The sequence below is a fragment of the Meleagris gallopavo genome, chromosome 4 (genome assembly GCF_905368555.1).
Source record: "Meleagris gallopavo chromosome 4, MGAL_WU_HG_1.1, whole genome shotgun sequence".
Lineage (NCBI taxonomy): Eukaryota > Metazoa > Chordata > Aves > Galliformes > Phasianidae > Meleagris > Meleagris gallopavo.
The window spans coordinates 7,861,828-7,883,185 of NC_139407.1; positions in this window are offsets into that span (position 1 = coordinate 7,861,828).

Genomic DNA, 21,358 nt, shown 5'->3' on the forward strand with positions numbered 1-21,358 from the left:
ATAGCTACTGGGCATAAATTCTTTGCCTTTTTTGGATAGTTATGGCTAATTTTGTCTTGCTTTATTTTCATTCTTTTTATTCCCTTTCCTCCATTTCCTTGCACTGATCTTTTGAATAAAGATGTCAACTGAAAATAAAAATTCTAACCTTATTTTTCCTTTAAAGAACTTAAAAGTTTTTAACTTGTTAACAAAAACCTGGTGTTCCTGAACCAAGACAGTTTTTATGTTCCTAATGAATAGAACTTCTGCCTTGAACAAAAAGCTATGAGAGGTCCTAGATGTAATGGGAAAATTAAGAAGTTGTGGTGAAAGCTGATTATTTAATGCAATACCAGATAAGGCAGCAGTCACTTGAGGTAATGGGAATGTAAGCAAAGCAGTCATCACTGTGCTCACCATAGTTTTGTCAGTGTCATTCATTCTTGGCTGTTTGAAATCCCCTGAAGAGCTTTCACATCTCTTTGTTTTTCAACTCCACACTGTTTAAATCACAAGAGGTGAAAGAAAGCATTTAGAGCTGTGCTACTAAATTTGGATACATGAACCATGATTTTACCTGGCAAGATTCTAGGATCTAGAAAAATGCAGCTCTACTTTCAATTGGACAGATTGACCGACCGCTTTCTTTTCTAGAATGCAAATCTGATGACCTACTCAAAAAGACATGCTGCAAAACTAACTTGATGTTTTTTAGGTTTTTCAGCTTTGGAGGATTAGTGGGATTAAGTCCTATAGTTTATTCTAGGTTTGAAAAAAGCTCTTACAAAACCTGTTGTTAATCAGAGATGAGCAAATTGTCAGTCAAATATTTGTACTGCTCAGCAAATTTAACGTTTTGATTTTATCTAACTCAAACAGCCTATGTATTTGAGTACTTTGCAGGAGCTAACACATTGTGTTTCTGTGGAAAACTGATTTAGGAGGTAGTAATGTCTCTGTAAAAGCTTGAATAAACCAACTGTAATTCCTGAAAGCATATTTTACCAAAAGCGTACCAAAAGCATACTCAAAACTAATCAAATAATCAAAGTAGTATATTTGTGTATGGAAACGCAATATTTTTTTTTCCATGCAAAATGAATAAAAATTGTACATAAGCTTATGGTTTACCAATTTAAATATTTGTCTTGAAATACTGTGAGAACAGGACGTTTACAAGAATAGAATATCCCAGTTAAGATGGACATTACAAAATGGAAGGTTTGTACCCTCTCATCTCAACCCCAAGAAAATAAGAACATCTCAAGTATTCTCCCATAGAAGAATCAACTGAAGCCTTGGAAAAAGTTAAAGGACACAGCTATAACTCTTACATTTTCAATTATGCAACTTTTATTTTGGTAGAGCAAGTGTGTTTTACTGATAAGAATGCCTTTTAAAATATAATTGAATATTTTAACTTTTAGTATATGCATAAGATGGTTTATTATTTCTCTGGAGCCATGATATATAGCATTTTACATTGGGATTACAATTTTTCAGACCAAGTCCTTTATAATAAAACTTGTTTCACAGTTTAATCTTATCATTATATTACAGTCCAATACTCTTAACATTTTTATTGTTAATCAGGAGCTGGCAAGACTCCATATCATGTAGCTCTTCTTGATTCAAAAATAAAATATCCCAAAATATCCCAAACCAAAAGATTAAAACAAAACAAAACAAAAAAAAAGCCAAAAAAAAAAAAAACACCCTAAGATTGTAGTTGTAATGAAAAAAAAAAAAAAAAGAGATGTAGTAAGAGATAACTGATAATCTGATTCAAGGTTACGAAATTTTGTGGGAGGAAACATCATTTATAGTTTATTGTTTTATTGGATAAACAAGCTTGTGTATCACATTGGTGTGAAATAATTCCCTCATATATGTTTTTTTGCTTCATTTGGTTTTATGTCTAACTATTAAAAATGTTATACAGAAAACTAAACTTGAAAACATGTATGCAAAAAATAAATCTGCTTTGTCAATATTGAGATCTTTTTTGCTCATCTTCTCTGCTACAGTTTCTACAATGGGTTTTTACTGATTTAAAGTTTGCAAACAAATTTGCATGCAGGAATTTGTAATAGGTGTATGAATTTGTAATAGAAAATGCATTATAACTGCATAGAAATTAGAGAAGATTTTTCCCTGATGTAAGGGAGAAAGATAGGGTAACCTACCTCTAGCCTGAGAACAATTCCACGTGGTCCCTTTCTACCCAGCAGAACAAAAGTAGACTGATACTGAAAAGGTTCCTCAAAGACTACGTTTGGTCCTTCCTAGGCCCAAGTCACATCCTCCTTTGGTGACTAATGGATTTTTCTCTAAGAAAACAGACATTATCTGCATAATCTAACATTATGTGCCTTACTTAACTAATCAAAAAACAGGAAAAGTTGAACACTGCATTCAGTCAGAACTTCATAATAAAAGAAAGAAGAGTCACGGTCATGAAATAAATTTAATGCTTTTGAACAACATATTAGAGAAACTAATTATCTACTCTTGGATACTATATATTATCTTCAGTTAAACTCCACACATTTCTTATTTAGTTCTGATGGCTAACAACTTTTTAAATATATTTGAGTCCTTTAGTTTCCTTAATAGTTGGTAATATTGTCGTGGAAGACTTAATAGTTTTTTTTCTCTTTGTCCCAGACAGCTTTAAAAAGGCCAAAATATGATCAGTGTAGATGACAGTACCTTTTTAGCCCTAACTAATTATGACATCTGAGGTTATGACTGGATAATGCAAAACTGATATCAGATACTTCTTACATGCTTCTGAACTGACTGGGTACCAGATTACTCTCAATGGCAATTAAAGCTGCTGAGAATGAATCTGCAGTTGGGTTGGTGCCACTGCTTAAGTCACGTAAAGAATCAGTAGCATTGCACTAAATAAAAGCCAGAGCACTGCTGCAACCATTCTCAGACTTTTAACACTATTAATCTGTCATGGTTAGCTCTTCCTGAACCGATGATGTGTCCTGTTTGAAACTGGTAGCAAAAATGCATAAATTTTCAAGTTTCTTGATAATTTGAGGCTTAGTAAAATTTTTTCTTTTCAGTCTCCACTACCAGAAATACCAAAGGTTAATAGGTCATGATCTACTGTCTTAATTAACTTTTAGATAAGTTATTCCGTACTTCAGACTTAAATACAAGTGTAGATGTTTCTGAATGGTGCACTCGATACCTAGAACAACCTCCATAATGAGTAATAACCTTCTGCTACATTAAATCGTGCACATTTTAGTACAGCTTAAATGATTTCTCTCATTTATATATGATGTTATTAAGGGAAGTCTAAAACTTTCTCTGCAAGTGAATGCCTTCTCACTTGGAAAAATAGCGTGTTAGCTTCTGTATTACTTCCCAAGAATTGTCTGTATTATAAGTTTCAGTATAAGATTTTTAAAGATTTAAAGTGATTAAAAATGACGGTTACTTTGTGGTTGACTAAGAGGATGTTTTTCTCAGGAAAAGATAAATTTTAATAACTGCAAGTTGGCCCAAACTAAATGTTATAAAAATGTTATGAACTATTGAAGAAACATTTGCTGTTGGAACTTTATATCTGGAATATAATTGGCAGTCATAATCTGACTACCCACTACATCTTTTGATATGAGACTATGCTTTTGCTTTTTATTTTTAATTTAAATGTAAAATTGAAAGCTATAAGTTGAAAGATAATTGAATATGCCATCCTACAACCGAGCCTTCTAATTGTGTTTTATTTCTTCATTTGCCCACAGACACTTGTGAAACACTCTGATTCATCACACATCTAAGTTTTATACAGGAAACAACAAAGCAAATTTGGTTGCAAACATAGAAAAACACATACTGATAGGAGAGAAGAACACTTACCAGTTACAAAGAGGTCAGATGATTTTTTCACTGCTGATGATGGTTTGAAGAAGCTCTCTTGTGGCTTTAGTTACTTTTCTATGACTCTTCGTAACAAATCTATATAAGCTCTACTGTGGTAAAGATAACAAAATTTTCAGATTACATTAGCCCCAAATACACTTTTGCTTCTTATAACATACTGAAGACATTTCTTAGGTACTGGAAATCATTTAATTTAAAAAACAGCATACAGGAATTATAGCAGCCTAGAAAAAGCCAGCTTCAAACCTTGATATCTGAATGTCTTAACTTGCTTTCAGGATCTGGAGCAAAGAACATAACTTCCCATCCATCACTACCCCCAGGTCCTTTTCAGCTGGACTGTGTTTAATCCTTTCATCCCCCACCTTGCATTGGTAGTGAGGGTTTCCTAAGGCCCAGGTGCAAGATCTTGCATTTGGATTTGTTAAGCCTCATGACATTCACCTGGGCTCAATGCTTAAGCCTGTCTAGGTCTCTCTGGATGGCATCCCATCCCTCTGGTGCGCCATCTGCTACCTTGCTGAGTATGCACTTGACCCCACTGTCAATATCACTGATTAAGATATTAAAGAGCATCTGTCCCAGCACTGACCCCTGGGGGACAGCACTTGTCACTGATCTCCATCCAGACACAGAGCCATTGACCACCACTCTCTGGACTCGATCCTGCAGCCATTTTTTGTCCATTGAACAGCCTATCCATCAAATCCATAACTTTCCTATTTGGAGAGAACGATATGGAGGGAGACCATATCAAAGGCCTTACCGAAGTCAAGATAGATGACATCAGCAGCTCTTCCCTTGTTCACTGATGGAGTGACACAAACATAAAAGGCCACCAGGCTGGTCAAACAGGATTTGTCCTTGGTGAGGCCAAGTGGTGAAGATAAATATTTAGAAATAAGATGATAGATACTGTAAAAATAACAGTCTGATGTGTTGAATATTTATTATAGCTGATTTGTACTACTAAATGATCTCATCACTTATACATATCAATACAGTCTTTCATTTAACAACTCAGAATTCAAATGTCTTCTATTGTGCTGAGTAAAAATGAAGTTCAATGATATTTTATGAGTGATGAGAATGTTCTAGTGGACTTCATTATTCACAAAATGTCCTAAACTAAACATTTATTTAGTTCTGCAAACTAGAAAGAAAATCGAACTGTGAATTTAAATGATATAAAAATAAAATTATATAAAAATAAAAGAATATGAAATCTTGTGTTAGTGACTCACCCAGACATTAATAGTCTCAGCCTTATTCCATGAGATTTCTTAATGTCAATTGAGTTGCCATTAATATAAATATTGCTCAAGTATATAATGTTAAACATGTTTCAAGTTCAGCAGGGGTTCTTAACTCCTATTTACATTCCTAAACTCCTGCTAAAACCATGTGATTAGTCATTTGCAGTATCAGATTGTTTTACATGATTTTCAATACACATCATTTGTTTATCCTTTTGATTTCAGACATAAAAGTGGCTTATTTTCAACTCTGTGTTTTCAGAAAAATTAAAATGTCGAGAAGCACAAGTCCTGTGCTGAAAGTTATAAAATATCAGTGCTTCACATTTTTATTCTTTTATGTTCCTTTTTATTACAATTGCACAAGCTTACATTAGTAAGAGGGCCTTTAAGAGAACAGATTTGTCTCAAAGAAACTGAATTCTATATACCTTCTGACCAACCACAATACAATTCCAAAGGGATTATGTATATTAACATGTAGATAGAAGTACCTTAACCCCTAAGAAAGGTTCTGAAAAAAAAATTATTATCCTCAAATAACTAATATTGTACTTTTATAATTCTCTGTAGTAAAGAAGTTGGGACATCTGCATCTACTTAAAAACTATATTTGTAAAAACACTGATTCTCATCAATTTCTTCTTCTTCTCTCTTGATTTTTATTGTCAGGTACTCAAAAAGGAAAAAAGAACTCCAGAGCTTAAGAGTTGATTCTCGCAGCTGAACTGGATGGAACTCTTGCTCTTTCCTTCTCTCATTGTTTCTGAACTGTTTGTGTTTCAGTGGAAGATATTTTATTTCTCACATCATTATATTTGTTCAAGTCCTAACTCTATTAGAATCATGGAATAGCCTAGGTTGAAAAGGACCACAGTGATCATCTAGTTTCAACTCCCCTGCTATGTGCAGGGTCACCACCACTAGACCAGGCTGCCCAGAGCCACATCCAGCCTGGCCCTGAGTGCTTCCAGGGATGGGACATCCACAATCTGCATTAGAAATAACACTAACAAAGCTCTGTATCTTTGGTGCTGCTGTTGCTGTTGTGTGGCTAAAATTACAGTCTTCAAACGCATTTCAGTGTGTTTGAACCTCTGATGACAAGAGGTTTGCTTTCTGTTAAAAAAAAAATAAAAAGCTTTTGTCAAATCTCTTATACTCTTAAGACTTTTTCTTCTAATTTTCCTTATAGCTAAACTTTGGATTGAATATCTGTCTTCATTTATTCACATATAATTCAGTTTTATGACTCAAGTCACATATTTCTATAGAGTATCTTTTAACTTATTAGTAATATGAATCATCTTGTTTAAGAAAACTTGAAAGAACAAGAAATCCCCTCAATAATAAAGTGACAGCAACATAAAAAAAAAAAAACTTAGTGATTTTGTAATGTTTCACTGGATCCATCTCTCTACTAAAAAGCAAGTTATAGGCTAATTTGGTGAACTAGTCTGTTTTTCATATATATATATATATATATCCTAAAACTAACAAAAACTAAAATGCTTGGAATCCATTTATATGTTAAAAAAATATATATGTAAATAATGTATGTAAAAAAAAAGTGTTAAATTACTAACACAATAATGCATATAACATTTTGCTGTCAGATCAAGAGAAAAAGAGAGAACTGATTTTTATTTATTTCCTATGAATCAAATATTTCTCACAGATCTTTCTTTACATCCTTGCCTGATAAATCATTTCACCCACCATTCCCAAGGTAAGAATAAGAAAATGCATAGAAAATATGGACTACACAGAAAATATATATATATATTTACATAAAATATAAAGATTATCAACTAATAAGAAATACAAAGGCAGACATGAAATACAATTTGCAAGAGAATCCAAGGTTAACAGCAAACATTGTATGTTGTCATCAGAAGAAAATGAAAGAAAATGCTGGAGCACCTCTTCAAAGAGCTATTGGAAAGAAATTCTAACAAAAAATAATTGTTTAACCTTTAGTTCCCACTTAAAAGAGTATGTAGTTCGTGCAATTACTATGGATTTTAAGACAAAAGGCCTTGAGGTTGTAATTAGAAATAAATGGCACAGAAAATTCAAGTTAGATTTGCTGGGCCTCACAAGCTTTATCCCCAGGGTTCTAGGAGAGTTTCAGAGCCTGGCATTACACAGCCAGTCCACTTTGGAAAAGTGAAATAATATAGGTTAACTGAAAAGAGCTTATGGAATAGGTGAAAAGAAAGAATCATCAGAACCAGAAAGCTCTGCAAGGTAAGGTTGAATAAACCAAGGATGCTGGGGGCAGTCACAAGAACGTTCTGTAACTGAAGATATTTTGCTTCTAACAATATGGCCAACCAAAATCTGCAGTAAATTGACACACCATGCAAAGGGGAAAAACAAAACAAAAAAAAAAACAAAACAAAACAAAAACAAAACAAAAAAAACCCTTCTCTCCTTTTGCCTCCTAAGAGGCAACTAAAAGGAAGTATAAAATTACATTTAAGATATCATTGTAATAGCTAAGAATTTCAGTCACGTGCCTTCTAATATCTTAATAATTGGTGTATTAATTTCTCATCTAATTGTTCATTCCATGTTCTAATCCTGTTTTGAATAAAATGCAAATTTTCTGGATTATTCACAGAATTCCCTTTCAGTTATTTCAGTGAGAGATGGTATATTATGTTTAATGTCTCTTTGGGCTTTGGGATGAACTTCTTCTAGAGAAAAGTCAAGTGATTCAAGTGGCAATGTTTCATGACCATAAATACTCCTGAGCAGACAACTCTGCAACCAGTTTGTAAGGAAACAAGCAAATGATGGATTTGGAGAGCAAGCAGGGAAAGTAGCAACAGATGGGCAGCAGCATTTATGAGTTCACTAGAGACTTTTAATTTTTGCATTGTTGGATGATCACATAAACTTAAGGAAACTGAGATGGAGACATCACTACATTCTTTTAAGCTACAGGCAAAGAAGACTATAAAGCCTTGGGAGCGAAGTGAATAACACTGGTTCTCCAGCTATCTTCTCTTCAATTCTGCCAGTTGGAAGAAAAAGGAAAGCCAGAAATAGATGTACACTGAATATTAACTCCTCATTACACATTTGGTGCCAGAATGAGGGTTTTAGTTTTTTATAACAACAGGATTTTCTACTGTGAGAAGCACACTCAAGATAAAAATTTCTAATAAGGCAAAGATCTCTGTGAAGAGCAGTTTATGCATTATTGCAATAATTGGCACACACCCCCTACTGACGAAGGAGAAATTGTGCAACTAGTCAGTGAAATCCAGTCTGTTATATACCCTGGGTCTCACTCAGGTAGTGTTTCTCCTGGCACTCACTGGTTGAGGGTCTCAGGCTCACAACCATCCAACGCTGTTGCTACCTTTCATTTCCATACAATATCTATTATCAACCCATTGTTTTTAGGTATGTTCTGTACTTTTTATGGTGACAGGAGGACAATATTCTCAAAAATTAGCACACTCATTCTGTCCTGTACCAGACTCTCCCCTACCCTATATAATTACTTTACCTAGTGCCTGTGCCAATTCTACTCAAATCAGAACATCCCACTCTCAACTTTGTTGAGAACTTTCTTTGTGAAAGGCAATTTATCTTATGCTACATACAGAAATATTGGAAAGTTCCACTGCAAAAACACGCTCTATCTCTCACACTATGAAGATTATAACCTGTTAGGAACAGGTTGGATCCACCTGTCTAGAAGAGGAAGACCAGTCTTTAGCATCAGGATAAAAAAAAAATGCACCCCAGTGAGGAGAGATTTAAAGTGAAGGTCCTCGTGGAGGATCATGGGGGAGACATTCCTCAGATGCTCCCTATGAAATAAGCCATAAGTCCAGCCACCTCAAAGGTCTGTATAGCTATGAGGGATCCTCTTGCATAACTCTAGGGATACCTGCATCCTTTGTTCCTTTTTCTTCTCTGAAATGCCTGTATACCTATGTACACAGCATGGGAAATAAATAGGAATAATCAGAGACCTGCGTGCAGTTACAGGGCCATTGTTTCATTGCAATTGTGGAGATGCCATGGGACAGCTTACTTTGACAGTAATTCTGTCATGGATGGCCGTACACACTTTTTACAAAGACAGTCCAGCAATTTGAAAATGGGTTTTGATCAGCAGTGTAGAGTCTAGTTAGGGGCCTATAGAGAATGATGTTCCCCAGCGGTTGGTACTGGCTTCAGTCTTGTTCAACATATACGTTGATGGCCTGCATGAAGGGATACTATGCAGACTTGCAATTTTGCTAATGATACAACCCTGGGAGAAGTGGCTGACACACCAGAAAGCTATGATGCCATTCAATGAGAGATAGACAGCCTGGAGAGTTGAGCAGAGAGAAACATTATGAGGTTTGACAAGGGGGTATAATCATATACTTCAGTACATGATACGGGCTGACCCGCTTAAAAGGAGCTCTGCAGAAAAGGACCAATGTGTCCTGATGGGCAATAAGATGGCCATGAGCCATCAGTGTGCCCTTGTGTCTAAGGAAGCCAATGATATCCTAAGGTGCATTGCAGAGAGGGTAGTCAACAGGATGAGGGAGGTGATCTTCCCCCTCTAATCTGCCCTGGTGAGACTACATCTGGAGTACTGTGTCCAGTTCTAGGTTCTGCAATTCAAGACAGACAGGAAACTTCTGGAGAGAATCCATCAGAGGACCACAAAATGTCTGGAGGCCTGGAACATCTCACCTGTTAAGAAAGGCTGAGAGACTTAGGAGAAACCTGGAGAAGATTGAATGCGGGATCTTGTCTGTGTTTATAAACATCAAATGACTGTGAGTAAAGCAGATGGGACCAGGCTCTTCTCAGGCTCTTCCCAGCAATAGAACAGGCAATGGGCACAAATTGGCACATAGGAAGTTCCATAGGAATGTGAGGATGACAGAACATTAGAAGAGGCTGCCCTGAGAAGTTGTAGCGTTTCCTTCTCTGGAGATATTCAAACCCACCTAGACACTTTCCAATGTAGTCTACTCAAGGAAAATCTGTTTTAGTAGAGTTTTAGACTAGATGACCTCCAGAGGTTCCTTACAACCTTTCTGATTCTATAAAGATCCGCAATTATTTCTAGCTGTTATGTGGGCAGTAAAAGACATTCTCCACCAGATCTTTGCATTCCAATGCCCAGTACAAAGTGGACTAATTAAGTAGCTTAAGTTTTATTCCCACAAATTAGAATTAAAACTCTATTTGCCGTCAGTGATGAAGTAATTTGCCTTCATAAAAAAATCCTCTTGAAGACAAGATTGTTGAATTTCTACAGTCACCACTGAAACCAGATGGAAATGCTAATTCAGTGAGAAATGCTGTAAGTTATTGGTATCGTGTAGTTATGCCCTTTGCTTTGTCTTTAAAATTATCCTGCTGAAAATTAACCATAACTGTTCCTGATTAAAAGATGAAAGAAAAAAGTGAAAGTCATCTAGCAGCAAACATGCTGTTATGACAAATTTAAAGTGAGGATTGGAATTCTGACCTTACCAATATCTAACAGAACATCCCCAAAAAAGTGGAGCTGAGTTAGTTAAAACAAATCTGGTTCCCAGAGCAGCAGATAAACTTTTACAAAGACAGAAAATGTGAAAGATTGTTTTTTGTTTTTTGTTTTTTTTTTTCCTCCTTTATTTCCCCCTTTCTTCCCCTCTCCCAGGATTCTAGTGTATGCTTCAAAAGTGATAGAAAACAATGCAAAGGGGTTTCATATTCCCCCATCTGATGAAGGCCTAGATCCTAGCAATCTCTCAGTGGAAGGCAAAGATTAAGTTAAATTTTTGTAAGGCTCTTAGGATTTGACCGAGAACCTTTAATATGCTCAGTTTGCTGCTGGAATTAATTGCTGGCAAACTTGAATCTTTTATGTCTTGATTAGTCTTATTAGTCTTCTCTACTATTGCCAGCTTTACTACACCATAAAAGTGAAAATTTGAGATTATATTTTCTGTTCCTTTTCCCTTTAATGAAAACTTTCATTAAATAATAGCGAGTGCTGTTAGCATAATTTACTTAGCATTATAAGAATTTGTATGCATCTTTTCAGATTGTGATAGAAAAACTAGCGTAGAAAAGGTTTTACTAGTGAAAGAGAACAACTGTATGTTAATTATGTCTTTGGAATAGCTTTCAGTGTTTTGCTCTTAGGAAATAAGAGAAATGAAAAGCTACTTATGTGGGAATGATGTGATGTAACATAGTCATGTAATTTTGTCCTACTTTCATTTTCAGCCAAAACAACATTAATAGCATACTGATGTTTGGTTGCTACTGAGTGAAGGAAGGAGGAGAAGGGTGGGGAAGAGCCTCTGCCTTTACAGCATGGCAGCAAACAGTGTCCTCACAAGCCAGGGAAAATTTCATGCAGCTCTTTGTTCACTTAAAACACTAACCACGATGAAACATACATGCATAGAGGCTGATGATGTATGTGTGTAAAGAAGCATGTTGTATGGATGATACATTTATAGGCATATAATACACACACACTTACTCCCTCCCATCTCTACTTTGCTCTGTATGAATTTCTGCATTATGCAGTAAATAATTGCAGGTTAAGATATATTTACTTATTTCTGGGAAGTACCTGCTGAGGCTTTTCTAGTTCCTCCTCTCAGTTAAAAACTGCATATAAGGTTCTGGCAGGAGCATCATCATATTCCTGGAGATCTCCGTCTCTACATCTAGGCACACTCCAGTCCTACATATGATTATACTTTGTACTACATGTAGATGGAAGGAAGGATTTGGAAATATTTTTTGCAGTTGCTCAAATAATTGGAATTTTTTGTTCAGGGCTTTAGATAAATTTGAAGGACATTTTCAGCATCCCAAAACAACTAAGTTGGCAAGGCGCAGGGCTCAGGGTCTGGTTTTACATTCTCAGGGACGCTGGTGAAATCAGATAAGTGACATAAAATATACATGCAATATATGGGATCTTTCCAGTTGATGTGATAATCACTAGAAGTTAAATTCATGTGTGTCTTAAAGTGGCTTTGAGGAAAATTGTATTTTTTGAGTGCTGTTCTTATATCTGTGAAGAAATGAGATATTTTTCAATGCTAGTATCCTAATTGAAATTTGTTGGCAAAAATACAATAGGGAACCAGTTTTTAAAGGCGTTTAAGTGCCTAAAGCTGCTGCAGATAAGTACTTAGTGAGGTTTTTCAAAATATTCTACACACCTGACTCCCAGTATGTAAAAGTTTAAGGAGTCTCAGTCCATTAATAAGCTACTTTGGCTCTTCATTCCAAATTTAAGGCAATGGCTATTTAAGAAAATGCTCACAAAGGCTGAGCATTCACATTCATTCAAAGTTGTTTTTCACTTTAATGCACATATTTCATAGCGTGACATAAGAGATATTTTAATAATTTTTTTAATAAAAATATTTCCATAATAAAAAGGAAGAACTGGGTTTTAATTATGGTTGGGGTTAATAAAGTAATAAAAGTGGTTGATTTTAGGATGTATTGAAATCTTACTTCTAAGTAACACATGAGCTAGGGCTCAAAGGTAAATAAATGTCCTAGACTCATAATTTACCTAACAACAGATCTGGCTGATGGGTGTACCCATCTCTTCAAAAACACACACTCATTTCTTCACTCAAGTTTCCACCTACTGATTCAGGTTGTCTGATTTAAGAAATATATGCTGAACCAAAACACAATAACAAAGAGCACTGCAGAGGTAGCAATGGCCTTAGAGATACATAGGCAGCTTTCTGTATTCTACCAGTCCTTCTCTCTGTATTAATTTTATCCTTGCATCCTGCATCCATAATTCATTCAGATAACCAACCCTTCATGGTTCACAAGCTCTGGTAGCCCATATTAACACTTGTCCTCACGGACTCTTTCTGCTTCTATATTTTCAAGACACATTACTCTCCCATTTCATAGTATCATTGTCAATATTCAGTTATCAAATTAGAAAGATACAGGGAATTTACCAAAATCCATGCTATTTTAATAACTAGTCCAGGGCTATACAATTTTATGTGGTATGATCCTTCAATCCTTTAAAAAGTCTCTCTTTCTTTTTGGGAATTTTAAGATGTAGGTGAATTTTGGATTCTGTTTCCTGGGAGTTGTTGACACAATATAATTTCTTAAATGAAAAAAAAATATTGGCTTTGGTAGAGAATTGCAGACAGTATCAGATTTTTGTTTTTAATTGCTTGAATTGTCTTTAAAATAAATTATTCTGATGGATTATACAGTAAAATAATCTCAAAACATATAACCCACAATCTCAGATACACTTTTGTCTTTGATTTTATAAGGAATACTATGTTGTTAAGAAGACATAAGTGTGCAGAAGGGCTTTTCTTGCCTTGCCATGCACACTTAAATGTCCCTTTTATGACAATCAAACTGAATGAGAAAGTCGTTCTTAAAATAGCATAATAAAGAAATTAATCCATGACATATATGAATTAAAGCCTAAAAATTAAAATATTATCAGATAATCCAGGAAAAGGAAAGACAAAAAAAATCTTCCAGTAATTTTATATTCATCTCTCAACCCAAAATACTTGAGGATAAAGTTGAATTCTCAGTTTCTGGCTCAATTAAAATGCCAAGGGAAATAATGTTTAGCCTTAGAAAACTCAAAATGCATTAATGTTGATAAAACAAACTGTTTTCCTTGACTTCTACTATTGATCGAGTGACTTCTAAACCACTTGACAGTCTAAAAGTATTTCAAATAAAAGGCAAACATGACCTATTGCCATGATTATGTTCCCCAGATAGTTCTTCCCGTTTACATGCACAGACAAGTAGATACTGTACTGACTTCTAAAGATCTTCTATAGATGCAGCAAAAAGAAAAACACAGTTAAAGTCTTCTATTTAAAAACAAAAAATAGCATTAAAATCATCCCATAAGACAACTGAACAACAATATTTTAACTTGGAAAATATCAACTGTGAGATATAAAGTAAAAATAGGAAAAAAGTTCATAGTTTACTATTTTATTTCATTTTCTGAGCAGACTATCTGACATAAAAAAATGTCATCAACTCACCAAAGCTGGGACAAAAGTTGGCTTTCTTTTATAAAATTTTTTCTCCATTCTGTGCAGTAGGGATCCTGGTATCCAATAGAAAACAAAGTTAAACTGTTCAAGAAACATTTTCCACAGCATTTCAGTTTAAGGTACTACTGAAGCTGACTACAGCTGACTGTTTCAGTCCTTACCATTTATTTTACCTAAATCATTTAGGAAGTTGAGGGCTTTGCACAGGAACCTACTCTCACTTCCTCAGATAAAAAAACTCTTCAGACACAGTACTTCATCCCCAGTTCAATCCTATGCTGTGAAATATGTTAATGGGTTTTTCAGATTTTTTTTTTTCAATAATGTTTTTTCCTCATGCTCTCCAACAAAAGAGGATAGGTTAACATTTATTAGTGAATATATTGCTGTACAGACATAGAAAACTATTTATTTGTTGCAGTGTTCAGGAGAAAGGATGCTGAATAAAAAGAAAAAAAATAAGTCCAATATTAAATTTGGAGAGCAAAACCATTTTGTAAACAAAAGGATCAATAATCTGTAATTGGTAAAAGTAAAGGTCTCAAAATACGAGCTAAACAGAACTAAGAAGTCTACCAAATATCTTAATCTGAGGAAAGATGAATGCCAAGTAAAGAATTAGAGACCGAGCACTACACAATCATTTCTATCTACTTCTCAAAATAACCATTTTGCATTACTATTTATAAAAACAATGCACTATTCACTTAAAAAAACAAAAAAAAACAAAAAACAAACACTAGTATTTTTTAAACACAGCAAAAATTGATATTGTAAGTAATTTCAAATCAGTTTGGAAATTATTCACACTGTTAGATTGTCTTTTTTTTGTTGTTATTAATATAATCGCGAAAAGAATCATTATCATAGCTGTCTGAAGTCAGTAACTTATAATGGTAAAGGTTAAATCTTATCTAAATACGATTGTGCTCAACACTTTGAAAAATCAGAACTCTTTTCAGCAGGTAGACTGTGAAAGGTTTTCCATCACCTTTCATTTGCAAATCAGTACTTTTTGAGGTAGCCCTAGCCTAACCATGCACTCATGCATATAACTGAAGAACTTTCACAGGTAAGTTACGCTTCAGTGGAGACGAATAGTAGATAAATTGCTTTTATAGAGTGGTTAACTGTGCAAGAACAAATTCTAAGGATCCCTCTCAAGAAAGCAATTAACATTACAAATGTTCTTTAACCCCCGAAGGAGCAGATTTAAGAATGAGAACTAAAGAGGTGAGATACCCACAGATTCTGGACTTTGAGCATTGGTAGTAAGTGGGACATGCTTTTTATCATTTATGCTGATCTGAACACGCAGGGAGAAAGTCCCAGAATCACTTTCCATACTTTTAAAGGAAATCCCTTTCATTTTAATTGGACTACCACTATTTGTATTAGAACAATGAAACTCTGCTATCAGTTATGCGTATCAGATTGAGACTTTAGCTGTACTGATACTAATATCGGATCAGTATGTCTATCAATTCACTATCTAATTTTATCGCATTAGCATTACCACTTAATGGAACGACTGAGATAAAAAACAGAAATTCCCTATTAGAAAAAGTGGGTTGGAAAGATGGAATTATAGGTTATCCAAACAATAAAATTATGTTAGCAACTTCTCCAGTTTTAGCCATGGCTAACAGATGATGCAGGGACTTAGCATAGACTTGGCAAGGCAGTCTACATTTCACTGAACATACATACTGTGAACAACCTAAACCATTCTCCAAGTTTATGATAAACTAGAATCCAGTATAGTATCAGACACCTCATATAGCTTCAGGGTAAGTATCTCTATTAACGGCAGTGTATTCCGAAGAAGTTAGTCTTTCAGAAGTGCGTGGACACCTGCAAATTCCATTTTGAAGTGTACAAGTGCAGATTAACACATGGTCTTGCTAAGGGACACATTGTGTTCTCCTGAATCCTGCCCTTTAGGACTTACTTTGCCTTGAAGTATGACAAAGTTGAAACTGTTATTTCCTCCAAAGCCTTCCAGATGTTCCAAAGGAAAGACTGGAGATTCAAGCAAGGCTAAGGCCAAGTGTGCTTCTCTCTGAAATATTCTGTGATGGGCTTCGCCAATATTAGCGACATGATCTCCTTTCTTCCCAAGAGCTACTCTTTCCCTGGTTGGGATGGAGAATGGGCTCTTGCATCTTCCAACTCTAGATACAGAATGTCTGACCGCCAGCAAGTCCGTGCCTGCAAGCTCCTCTCATTAGAAACTGAGATTGTAGAGGCATTCCCCATCCATTTTATATATTCTCCAATTAAAAACCACACTGAGGCATTCAGCATATCCACAGTCAGGAATCAACTTTATCTGCTTTTTTTTTTTTTTTTTTTCTATTAAAGTCTGTATTTTCTGAAAAACAAAACAAAACACATCTTATCTGACTTAAGTAGTTAACTCCATTCCTGTTTATGTTTAACATTTATTTTTGTGAATTGCTTAGCTAATTATACTTCCAAATGCTTTTCTAAGCTTTCTGCCCTGTAATCTTTCTTTTTTTGGTCTTTGCTGATGAAAAGTAGATTTTAAAGACAGTATGGATAGCACTGCAGCCCAAGACATTGGAGGTAATCAAGAATGGAGACAAAGTATACAAGGGCATTCCTTTATACTATTTCTACACCTACCTCTTGCCTTCTTCATCCTTGGTTATACTCAGAGTTGCACTGGCAGGATTACATGAAGAGAGAGACTGCAAGGCTGATTTATAACTGTGGGGAACAAAATACATTTTGTCTGAGCATGGTCCTGTTCAACCTCAAGGTAAGGGTACATGCTGCTAAAGCTGAGAAAATGTAGTAATGGATATGTCTACTGGGGAGAGAGAAACACTTCTTTAAGGTGACACCCACTGTTAGATCAGCTTAAGATGATCATAAAACCTCATCACTGGTAAATGCCAACATCTTAGGAAGCATAAAAATGCACTGTCAGTATACTATGTCTCACCATATAGGTGATAATTCTAGAGCTTAATGTAAATAGCATTCCTCAGATGAGGAACTGGACCAAGATTCTCATAACGCAGCTATGTCTCTTACTGGATTAGAATTAGAAGGAGCAAATCCCCTTACACTACCACAGCAACTCAGCGGAAAGAAATTTCTTAAAGCATCTGCCTACTTAATGAGTATTGCTGCTTTATTTCACTGTATGGTCAAATGAATTAATTGATGTTAGTAGTGAAGGCTAAGAAAGCTTTTTCCTACAGTCCTTTGAAGTTTAGTGTAGAAAATAAAGGGTTTTATCTACAAAGCTGATTCGATAAGTTGTTTACAAGTGAGTTCCTAAAAAAAGTATTATTGCATTATACTAGCAATATAAAATTTTTGTATATCTTCCCCCTAAATTGAATAACAGTTTATCTTCATATGGGATTCACTGAAGTGCTTTGTTCATGGTAAATCATCTAGAATAGATGACCTTATTTGACTTACGTGATTATTAAGTGACTTCCCACTCCATCAGTAAAATAGATTATGTTCTCCACAGTTTCCCGGCTTGGGAAATGGAATAATTATATCAATTTTTGACTAGAAGCATTCTTATGTTTCAGGCTAACATCCATGATGTAAGTTTACTAGGATGTTTCTCCCTGAGTCTCACACACAAGTTCTGCTGCCCTAACACAAACAGCTGTGGGGAGGACACAAGCCAAATCAAGGTAGAATGATTTTCCAACTGAAAAATGCTTAACAGTCAATGGAAATCAATATTGATTTCTAAACTTTTATATTAGCGTTCCACAGAGCATAATCTTAGTTTACTCAGATCATGCCTCATAATGCAACCAACTTGAGTAGCTGGAGAATATCTGAAATTGTCCTTGGTAAATGTAAGAAACATTCAATATCGTCCATACTTCTCTGCCATTCATTTGTAGGTGTTTTGATAGACAAGCATGGTAGTTGTAATGTACTAAAGCTACTAGGTTAAGTACAATGTCCATTGAAAAAGAATCATATAACCTTCTAGCATTCCACCTCAGTTTTTAATACTTTCTTTACAGAGATGCAAATGAAAGCATAAGATAAAGCAAATTTGAGTGAACTGAGCAATTAAAAGTGTTAATGACTTGAAATTATTTTAAAATTTCTTTTGGTTCAGATACCAAATGCATTCACCAAATTTTGGTATTTCTACATTGAAGGCTTTTTAAAAAATAACATCTGCTAAGATGCTAGCAATGTAATGCTAATATCATATTTATTAAAGTGATGTTACAAACAAGTAGGGTTCCAGAAGAGAGGATTGAAAAAATTGATGGTGTTTTTTGTTTGTTTTCATTCTTTTCTGCTGAAACCTTACTTTTCCTTCTAACATATTTTAAATTAACTTGCTCAGAAATTGTATTTTGTATCAACTGCTTTTCTTTAGATATCTGACAAGGAGAAGCTACATGTTTATGAGACCTGCTTGTCAGAAGGGGGTAATAATTCTGATCTGTGAAATGAATTCTTAACAAGACCAATTCTGCCAGATATGAAGGCAAACGTTAGCCAAACTTGCAAATATTTGCTATATCCCTAAGCATTTTGGATGCATTATTCTACTATAACAAGAAACTTATGCATAATAAAATATTTTGTTTCCTTACTTTGGTCTATTAGTAAGAGGTGAGTTTATAAGCTGAAGAAAAAGAACACTAGACTTGTTATGATAACTGACACAAGAACAAGTCCACAGTCCAACCTTAGATGCCTTTCATTGTCACCTTGAGGCCTGTAAACATAACCAAGATTTATACAGCACTGGACAAGAGCTTTAATTCTCCACTGCAGCTTTTACAAGGTGATCTAACAACTGAAAACGTCAAGGCTTTAAAGGCATTCTTTGGTGATTAGAACTCTTTTACCCAAACTTCATTATAGTTTAAAGAAAGCTTAAGATCTTGCAGAAACAAGACAACAAGGCATCTTCAAAGGGTGGTTTTGTAAGCATGCATACCAAATAGAAAACCTACCCCGGAAAGGATAACCTTGAAGGAACAAAGCTACACCTGATTTGCCTGTCAGCTAGGTCAAGACAGCAGTTGGAAGTTACATTCCTTGCAAGATGCCAGAGAATTTTTGTTTCAAATTAAGCTAAAGTCAAGCACAAGTTGGAGTTTCATTCATTTTAAAAGAAAATGCTGCCTTACTCAGCTTGGAAAGATGAAGGTTGGCATGCTTTTCATTTTTTAATATGTATGTACATTATCTCCTGATGAAAATGAGAAAGTTCTGACTTGGGAGATATTGATGAAAACAGTGAAGGGAGAACATTAACTTTTAAAGGTTTTTTTTCCCCCCTCCAAGTTCAAGATAAGTGTTTGTCTCTGAGGCTGTAAAGTTCTCTTCCTAAGCTTTCTGAATATTTCATTTGGCGTGAATATATGTACGTACATACACACACACACAGAGCAATTGCATTATCAGAATAAACAGACCACTTATATACTGTGCTAAATGAACCAGAGTTTGACCCTCTGTGAATAATTCAAGAAAAAAAGAGGTCAGTAGTCTTGTTCTTTCTCACAAGAAAACCTTTACTTTCATTACATCCCCTTTTATTTCTTTAAGTCTACATTTACTTTGTTCTGTCAACTACAGAATAGTTCTAGTTGAGTGTGGGAATAGAGGGGTGAATGAACATTTTTGTTATGTATGCTAACATGGATAAGACAAAGGAGAGAGACCAAACTCAAACATAGCAGTGAAGTCTTGGCTTCAGAAAGAAAGTTTTCTGGAAGATTTTTCTACTTATAGCTGTATAGAATAGTAAATGCAAGCATTTTGATAGAATTCATACAAATAAATATTATTTTCTAAGAAAAAAAAATCCTTTCTAGTTATATATTGACCAAATCTAAGTTTTAATTGATAGTTCAATTCAACCCCATGATGTTCAGACTTCTCTATATGGAGTTGCACATAACACACAGGTATTGCAAGAACACTTTGCACATCCCTTAGTAATTCTACAGCTGTCTGTCAGATTCTTTGTAAACCAAGTCCCTTACTTGCTTTCTCAGTCATCACTTATGTAAGCCTAATTCCCAAATTTGTTTTCATAATATCTCACAGGCCTGACAATTTATTTTGGTTTCTTTCATTCTCTGGAGCGTAGCTTAACTAGAATAAAATAAGATACAGTGGTACAGTCAAATCACATGAAAGAAGAATAAACAATCAAGAGGCAGAGAGGGAGAGAGAGAGCACTTTTGGAGAAAAATAAGTGTACTGCCTCTGCACTTTTGCTGTAGCTCAAAACGGAAGTTTTTCTCTCTGCACATGGGAAGGCAAAGCATAAAAATAGTCTATAAGATGTTTGCAAGCAGTATTCCTCCCATTCTTTACACCACACTCGGCTCCTCTCACATCTGAGAAGAGCCATTTCTGAAACCTCCCAGAAGAGTTTCCTCTGCAGCAGTGCCAGAAGCCTTGTTCCTTTTAGCAGCAGGACACCCCCAAAATGTTTTTCATGGTGACTGACAGTCTATTCACCAGTACAGATTCATGATCTGCGTAGTTTTGCTCCCTAAGGACATTCTTAATTCTTTTTAATACTTGGTATGTGTTTGATCTTCTCTCTTCCAAAGACAATCAAACATGTCTTGTCAGCACTTCATTATCAAAAGAGGAGCAGGAAAGGCAGCGAGGGGTTACATACATGAAGAAAGTGAAGGCTTTAGATAAAAATTTATGAGGCCCAATCCTTTGGCAGAAACAAGCTCCATAGTTTAAAATCATAGTTATAGATAATCAAACCAAAGTTAAATTGAAAATCATGCAAACTTATTTTTCCTGTACCAGAACTAAATCATCACTTCAATGCTTTTATGATGGCTGCAAGAGTTGAACCAAAACAGATTTTTTTGGTTGTAAGCTAAACACTACAAATAGCAATTGACAGCACCTAGCAGAGCCTTATTTAGTAAGAGCCTTATTTGCACTTGATAGGAGTGTCAAAGCAATGTCACTGTCACAGCCTATTCCCCTTTCTTGCCTCCTTTGCACAGACTCAGAGGAATATGCTGCACAAAACTCCCCTCTAGCTATATGACACTGAGATTCTTCATTCTGCATTATAGCATAGGCAACTTACACTCCAAAACATTTTACATATGATCATTTGGAATG